We start from the raw sequence: 9,394 nt of genomic DNA on the forward strand, positions 1-9,394 counted from the left end.
TACAATAGTATATATATTTCATTTTACATATAGATATATAAATATATGTATTATATTATATATAATTTAAATTTATACATTTTATATATTCCATATGTCATATTATGGGGTACAATGATTGCATATTAAATACATGCAATTATTATTGGTCAGTGAAAAGTAAAATATGAAAAAAGAAAGGGAAAGAGACAGATGAAACCTGTGGTCAGCTCTCGTGGGAGTGCAGAAAGCAGGTCCAGATCTCAGAAGTGTCTCTTCTTTTCTGTGGCTTCACGATGCGGCACCGCTATGAGGAAGATATGAGGAATATCTCTTGGCTCAGAGGATAAAGACAGGCAGCTGTTGGCATGAAGACAGCAAAGGCCTTTGGGTCACATCTGCAGAAGAATACATGTGTTTCACATGAATGCATTGTTCTTGGCCAAAATCTATCCACAGAAGATATGGTATGAGTTCTACTCTCTGCTTCTACAAGTTTGACTATTTTAGATTCCTCATATAAGGGAGATCATGAAGTATTTGTGTTTCTGTGCCTGGCTTATCTCACGAAATATAATGTCCTCCAGGTTCACCTGTGTTCTTGCAAATGGCAAGATTTTCTTCTTTTTCAAGGCTGAGTAATATTCCCATGCATGTACATTATTGATGTCCCAATTTCTTTATCCATGCCTCCATTCATGGTCACTTGGTTTGGTCGCATGTCTTGGCTATTGTGGATAATTCTCCCAATATCTTGATCCATTCATCCATTCATCGTCTCTCAGTTTCCATTCATCCATTCATGGTCTCTCGGTTTGGTCCATGTCTTGGCTATTGTGGATTATTCTCCCAATTTGTTTATGCATTCATCCATTCATGGTCACTTGGTTTGGTTGCATATCTTGGCCCTTGTGGGTAATTCTCCCAGTTTCTTTATCCATTCATCCATTCATGGTCACTTGGTTTGGTCCATGTCTTGGCTATTGTGGGTAATTCTCCCAGTTTCTTTATCCATTCATCCATTTATGGTCGCTTGGTTTGTCCGTGTCTTGCTTATTGTGGATAATTCTCTCAATTTCTTTATGCATTCATCCTTTCATGGTCACTTGCTTTGGTCCATATCTTGGCTATTGTGGATAATTCTCCCAGTTTCTTTATCCATTCATCCATTCATGGTCATTTGGTTTGGTTGCATGTCTTGGCTATTGTGGATAATTCTCCCAATTTGTTTATCCATTCATCCATTCATGGTCACTTGGTTTGGTCCATTTCTTGGCTATTGTGGATAATTCTCCCAGTTTCTTTACCCATTCATCCATTCATGGTCACTTGGTTTGGTTGTGTGTCTTGGCTATTGTGGATAATACTTGGTTTGGTCCGTGTCTCGGCTATTGTGGATAATTCTCTCAATTCCTTTATCCATTCATCCATTCATGGTCGCTCGGTTTAGTCCATGTCTTGGCTATTGTGGATAATTCTCCCAATATCTTTATCCATCCATCCATTCATGGTCACTTGGTTTGGTCCATGTCTTGGCTATTGTGGATAATTCTCCCAATTTCTTTATCCATTCATCGATTCGTGGTCGCTCGGTTTGGTCCATGTCTTGGCTATTGTGGATAATTCATCAATGAGTATGGGAATCCATGTATTTCTTCAAGATTCTCATGTCAGTTCTTTTGGGGCAAAAATAAAGCTGTTTGATATGGTTTGGCTGTGTCCCCCGACCCCAAAACCTCATCATGAATTGTGGTTTCCATCCTCCTTATGTGTCATGAGAGGGACCCAGTGGGAGGTAATTTAATCTTGGGGACAGTTACCCTCATGCTGTTCTTGTGATACTGAATGAGTTCTCACAAGATCTGATTAATTTTTTTTTTCTATTTAGACGGAGTCTCACTCTCTCGCCAGGCTGGAGCGCAGTGGCGTTATCTTGGCTCACTGCAACCTCCACCTCCCGGGTTCAACTGATTCTCCTGCCTCAGCCTCCCGAGTAGCTGGGACTACAGGTGTGCATCACCACGCCCGGCTAATTTTTGTATTTTTAGTAGAGATCGGGTTTCACCATGTTGCCCAGGATGGTCTCGATCTCTTGAGCTTGTGACGCTCCCACCTCAGCCTCCTAAAGTGCTGGGACTACAGGTGTGCACCACCACGGCTGGCTAGTTTTTGTATCTTTAGTAGAGACGGGGTTTCACCATGTTGCCCTGGATGGTGTCAATCTCTTGACCTTGTGATGCACCTGCCTCGGCCTCCTGAAGTGCTGGGATTACAGCTGTGAGCCACCTCACCCAGTCCAGACACAGTGTACTCATTTCCACTTGATTACAGTAGGATGAAGATACATGGAGGGGTTGGGACAAATGATGACTTCCTTCTCTCTCTACCTCCTCTTAAATCTGCACACACCTGCTCTTCAGGATTATCATTTATTTGCTTGGTCTCAACCCGCTGGGATGATGCCCCAGAAGAATTGAGCAGAGAAATGGACACCGTTTCAGGACCAGCATTTCTGTAGCCTTCTCAGTTCCAGCAAGAATATGGTAACAAAACTTTTTTTTTCTTTGAGACGGAGTTTTGCTCTTGTTGCCCAGGCTGAAGTCCTTGTAAGAAGAAGAGATGAGGACACAGACACACACACAGAGGGAGGACCACATGAGGACTCAGGGAGAAGATAGTGTCTACAAGCCCAGGAGAGGGTCCTCAGAAGGAACCAGCCCTGCCCACACCCTGATCTCAGACTTCCAGCCTCCTGAGTAGCTGGGACTACAGGTGTACACCAGCACGCCCGGCTAATTTTTGTATTTTTAGTAGAGATGGGGTTTCACCATGTTGCCCAGGATGGTCTCGATCTCTTGACCTCGTGATGCACCCACCTCGGCCTCCTAAAGTGCTGGGATTACAGCCGTGAGCCACCGTGCCTGGCCCAGACACAGTGTAGTCATTTCCACTTGATGTAGGATGAAGACACATGGAGGGATTGGGACAAATGATGGCTCCCTTCTCTTTCTGCCTCCTCTTAAACCTGCACACACCTGCTTTCCAGGATTATCATTTATTTGCTTGGTCTCAACCCACTGAGATGTGGGAGAATCAATGTCTGTTGTTTCTAAGCCACCCAGTCTAATGGTGATCTGTAATGGCAGCCTAAGATGGACTAAGACATCCCATAAGAAGAGGAGATGAGGACACAGACACAAACAGAGGGATGACCATATGAGGACACAGGGAGACTATGGTGTCGGCAAGCCCAGGAGAGAGGCCCCAGGAGGAACCAACCCAGCCCACACATTAATCTCAGACTTCCAGCCTCCAAGACTGTGGGAGAATCAATGTCTGTTGTTTATAAGTCACCCAGTCTATGGTATTCTGTGATAGCAACCTGAAATGGACTAAGACATCTCATAAGAAGAGGAGATAGGACACAGACATATACAGAGGGACAACCCTGTGAGGACACAGGGAGAAGACGGCATCTCCAAGCCCAGGAGAGAGGCCTTAGGAAAAACCAGCCCTTCCCACACCTGGATCTCAGACTTCCAGCCTCCAGGACTGTGGGAGAATCAATGTCTGTTGTTTTTAAGCCACCGAGTCTATGGTGTTCTGGGATGGCAGTCTGAAATGGACTAAGACATCTCATAAGAAGAGGGGATGGGCTGGGCACAGTGGTTCATACCTGTAATCTCAGCACTTTGGGAGGCTGAGGCAGGTGGATCACAGGGTCAGGAGTTCAAGACCAGCCTTGCCAACAGAGTGAAACCCTGTCTCTACTAAAAATACAAACAAACAAAAAAATTAGCTGGGTTTGGTGGCACGGTCTCAGCTCACCGCAACCTCTGCCTCCTGAGTCCAAGTGATTATCCTGCCTCAGCCTCCCGAGTAGCTGAGATTACAGGCACCCACCACCAAACCCAGCTAATTTTTGTATTTTTAGTAGAGATGGGGTCAGGCTGTTCTCATGTTGGTCAGGCTGGTCTTGAACTCCTGACCTCAGGTGATCCACCCGCCTTGACCTCCCAAAGTGCTGGGATTATAGGCATGAGCCACTGTGCCCAGCCTGTCAACAAAATATTTTAAGGCTGGCCACAGTGGCTCAAGCCTGTAATTCCAGCTCTTCAGGAGGCCAAGACCTGCAGATGGCTTGAGCTCAAGAGTTAGAGACCAGCCCGGGCAACATGGTGAAACCTTGTCTCTACAAAAAACCTAAAAACTACTCAGATGTGGTTGCGTATGCGTATAGTTTCAGCTACTTGGGAGGCTGAGGTGGGAGGATGACCTGAGCCTAGGAAGTTGAGGCTTCAGTGAGTCATGATTGCTCCACTGCACTCCAACCTAGACAACAGAGCATGACTCCATTTAAAAAAAATTTTTTGGCTGGCCACGGTGGCTCACGTTTGTCATCCCAGCACTTTGGGAGGTGGAGGCAGGCGGATCACTTAAGGTCAGGAGTTCGAGACCAGCCTGGCCAACATGGTGAAACCCTGTTTCTACTAAAAATACAAAAATTAGCTGGACATGGTGGTGGGCACTTGTAATCCCAGCTCCTCGGGAGGCTGAGGCAGGAGAATCGCTCGAACCCAGGAGGTGGAGGTTGCAGTGAGCCGAGATCTCACCATTGCACTCCAGCCTAGGTGACAAAGCAAGACTCTGTTTAAAAAAAAAAAAAAAAGAAAGAAAGTTTTCACATATATTTTATAATCAGGCAGCTACCTAGCTAGGTCGCCTCTTACTCCCTGATGTTTGAATTTTATGATGACCTGCAGGGACAACGGACAGAAGTTGGAAAAACCCCAACTTGAAATAATTCATTTGTTTTTATGTCTTTTTTTTTTTTTTTTTTTAATGCCGGACCGTATGTATTACCATTTGTGTTCTGATTAGCAACCACCCCACTAATGGAGTTAGCATCCGTGGTTCATAAGCAAACCCTCCCTTTTTACTGCAGCACTTTGGGAGATGGAGGCAGGCGGATCACCTAAGGTCAGGAGTTCGCGACCAGCCTGGCCAACCTGGTGAAACCCGTTTCTACTAAAAATACAAAAATTAGCTGGACATGGTGATGGGCACTTGTAATCCCAGCTCCTCGGGAGGCTGAGGCAGGAGAATCACTCGAACCCGGGAGGCGGAAGTTGCAGTGAGCCGAGATCTCACCATTGCACTCCAGCCTGGGCGACAAAGCCAGACTCTGTTTTTTTTTTTTCTTTGTTTTGTTTTTAAAGAAAGCTTTCACATATATTTTATAATCAGGCAGCTACCTAGCTAGGTCACCTCTTACTCCCTGATGTTTAAATTTTCTGATGACCTGCAGGAACAACGGACAGAAGTTGGAAAAACCCCAACTTCAAATAATTCATGTGTTTTTCTGTCTTTTTTTTTTTTTTTTTTTTTTTAATGCTGGACCGAACGTATTACCATTTGTGTTCTGATTAGCAAACGCCCCGCTAATGGAGTTAGCATCTGTGTTTCATAAGCAAACCCTCCCTTCTTACTGCAGAGCTAAACACATAGGAAATTAACAAAATCTGTGACCCCACAACTAGCAATTCATAAATTCATTAGATTAAAAAAAAAACAGGCAAGCAACACAGCCATCCAGCCATCCTGTTAATAGGTTTTTCTTCTAATGTCTAATTTACATTTCTGCCTGCCCTGGTTAAGATATTACTTCATTACTTTTTTTAATTTTTTTCCTAAATTAGAGAAATTTTAATGACTTCTCTTATTCATTCTTTCCATATGTAAGTAGTTATGTTTCTTACAAATGGAAATGAGACCTCGAAATTACCACAAATGGGGCCAAGCTGCACAGTCCATGTGTTCCTATTTGAAGACGGCCAAGCTGCCCCCTCAAATTACTGTTAACCCTCCTGTCCATTGAATAGATGGCCCTAATAGGTGGGCTTTGAAAGTGGCTCTTGTTAAATTTATTTGGGACCGCTGAGAACACGCCAGTCCAGCTTCAGCAAATGAGCTCTGATAATATTAACCACCTGGTAAGCCCTGGCCCCCAGGGAACCCTGCGTGGCTGCATCTGACCTCTGGCCCCTTGGCCTTCTGATCCCAGGGCTCAATTCAGACAAGAAGGCGATTCTGAGAAAAAACACCTGTTGGCGTCGCTGACCCCAGAGTCAGGGTTTGGAGGGAAGGGCCTCCGGGTCTTCAGCACAGGTGTTTCCTCCAGCAGGTCCAGGGAGTTTGGGAAGCCACTGGGATGAGGAGGGAGCCGGGCAGCACCGTGTCAGGCAGAGGACGGCACCTTCCACGTCCCAGAACTCTGGGGCACTCCATGGCGGGACAAGATGTGGAAAGGAGGGATTATTCCAGGCTCTACAGAATATCTCATGGACACAGCTTCATGGCTGTGCTTCTGCTAGGCAAAAAAGTGAGAGAAAACACAAGAATAAAACAGAACAACCTGCAGGTGGACACAAGGTTAAGACCAACCTTCCTTCCAAAAATGCCTTAGATTAAGACCAACCTTCCTTCCAAAAATGCCTTAGATTAAGACCAACCTTCCTTCCAAAAATGCCTTAGATTAAGACCGACCTTCCTTCCAAAGATGCCTTAGATTAAGACAAACCTTCCTTCCAAAAATGCCTTAGATTAAGAGCAACCTTCCTTCCAGAAATGCGTTAGATTAAGACCAACTTTCCTTCCAAAAATGCCTTAGATTAAAACCAACCAACCTTCCTTCCAAAGATGCCTTAGATTAAGATCAACCTTCCTTCCAGAAATGCGTTAGATTCAGACCAACCTTCCTTCCAAAAATGCCTTAGATTAAGACCGACCTTCCTTCCAAACATGGCTTAGATTAAGAGCCAGCTTCCTTCCAAAAATACCTTAGATTAAGACCAACCTTCCTTCCAGAAATGCCTTAGATTAAGACCGACTTTCCTTCCAAACATGGCTTAGATTAAGAGCAAACTTCCTTCCAAAAATGACTTAGATTAAGACCAACCTTCCTTCCAAAGATGCCTTAGATTGAGACCAACTTTCCTTCCAGAAATGCCTTAGATTAAGACCAACTTTCCTTCCAGAAATGCCTTGGTTTAAGACCAACCGTCCTTCCAAAAATGCCTTAGATTAAGACCGATCTTCCTTCCAAAAATGCCTTAGATTAAGACCAACCTTCCTTCCAAAAATGCCTTAGGTTAAGACCAACCTTCCTTCCAAAAATACCTTAGATTCAAACCAACTGTCCTTCCAAAAATGCCTTCGATTAAGACCAACCTTCCTTCCAAAGATGCCTTAGATTAAGACCAACCTTCCTTCCAAAAATGCCTGAGCAACGACCCTCAGCTACTCAAGGACAGTGAACGATGAAAAGGTGTATGCCAGATTGCAGGGAGAAACCCCAGAAAGTCGATGATGTGCATATTAATTGCAGAGTGCAGGTAGGTTCCCAAAACAGGGGACACTGGAAATCTATATCTATTGTAGAGTGTAGGTGGGTGCCAAGATGGTGGTCACTGGGTTTCTCTATTGTACAGTGTAGGTGGATCCCCTGATGGAGGACGCTGAGTGTGTCTATTGTAGATTGTGGATCTACAATAGAGTGTGGGTGGATCCCCAGATGGGTGTGTCTATTGTAGAGTGTAGGTGGATCCCCAGATGGGTGTGTCCATTGGAGAGTGTAGGTGGATATCCAGATGGGTGTGTCTATTGTAGAGTGTAGGTGGATCCCCAGATGGAGGACACTGAGTGTGTCTATTGTAGAGTGTAGGTGGATCCCCCAGATGGAGGACGCTGAGTGTTTCTATTGTAGAGTGTAGGTGGATCCCCAGATGGGTGTGTCTATTGTAGAGTGTAGGTGGATCCCCAGATGGAAGATGGTGAGTGTGTCTATTGTAGAGTGTAGGTGTATCCCCCAGATGGAGAATGGTGAGTGTGTCTCTTGTAGAGTGTAGGTGGATCCCCCAGATGGAGGATGCTGAGTGTTTCTATTGTAGAGTGTAGGTGGATCCCCAGATGGAGGACACTGAGTATTTCCATTGCAGAGTGTAGGTGGATCCCCAGATGGAGGACGCTGAGTGTTTCTATTGTAGAGTGTAGGTGGATCACCAGATGGGTGTGTCTATTGTAGAGTGTAGGTGGATCCCCAGATGGAAGATGGTGAGTGTGTCTATTGTAGAGTGTAGGTGTATCCCCCAGATGGAGGGCACTGAGTGTTTCTATGGTAGAGTGTAGGTGGATCCCCAGATGGAGGACACTGAGTGTGTCTATTGTAGAGTGTAGGTGGATCCCCAGATGGGTGTGTCTACTGTAGAGTGTAGGTGGATCCCCAGATGGAGTATGGTGAGTGTGTCTATTGTAGAGTGTAGGTGTATCCCCCAGATGGAGGACACTAGGTGTGTCTATTGTAGAGTGTGGGTGGATCCCCAGATGGAGGATATTGAGTGTGTCTATTGCAGAGTGTAGGTGGATCCCAGATGGAGCACATTTGAGTTTGTTTATTGTAGAATGTAGGTGGATCCCTAGATGGAGGACATTGAGGGTATCTAGTGTAGAGTGTAGGTGGATCCGCAGATGGAGGACATTGAGTGTGTCTATTGTAAAATGTAGGTGGATCCGCAGATGGAGGACATTGACTGTATCTAGTGTAGAGTGTAGGTGGATCCCCAGATGGAGGACAGTGGGTGTATCTATTGTAAAGCGTAGGTGTATCCCCAGATGGAGGACATTGAGTGTGTCTATTGCAGAGTGTAGGTGGATCCCCAGATGGAGCACATTGAGTTGGTTTATTGTAGAGTGTAGATGCATCCGCCAGATAGAGCACATTGAGTTGGTTTATTGTAGAGAGTAGGTGGATCCCCAGATGGAGGACATTGAGTGTATATATTGTAGAGTGTAGGTGGATCCCCACATGGAGGACATTGAGTGTATCTATTGTGGAGTGTAGGAGGATCCCCAGATGGAGGACATTGAGTGTGCCTAGTGTAGAGTGTAGATGGATCCCCCCGATGGAGGACATTGAATGTATCTATTGCAGAGTGTAAGTGCATCCCCAGCTGGAGGACATTCAGTGTATCTACTGTAGAGTGTTGGTGTATCCCCCAGATGGAAGACATTGGGTGTGTCTAGTGTAGAGTGTAGGTGGATCCCCAGATGCAGGAGACTCGTTATTTCTATTTTACAGTGTAGGTTAGATGTCTCTTGTTGTGCTCACTGGATATTTCTTTGTAGAGTGTAGCTTGCTTCTCCAGGCAGTGAACATGGGCATTTTCTCAGGTAAAGGTTATGTTACAATGTCAGTGTGTACTGGGCTGTGGGACACTGGCTGATTCCATGACAGCCGTCTGTTTGGCCTTGATTGTGCTTAGGTGGCTGAATTTTGCCCTTTCTGAAGGTGTCTTCCATATCTGTCACAGGTGTCTCTTCTGAGCCTCGTCTGTGCTAGTTTGGCATCACCTGGAAC

Source organism: Pan paniscus, chromosome 18, assembly GCF_029289425.2.
Source record: "Pan paniscus chromosome 18, NHGRI_mPanPan1-v2.0_pri, whole genome shotgun sequence".
NCBI lineage: Eukaryota > Metazoa > Chordata > Mammalia > Primates > Hominidae > Pan > Pan paniscus.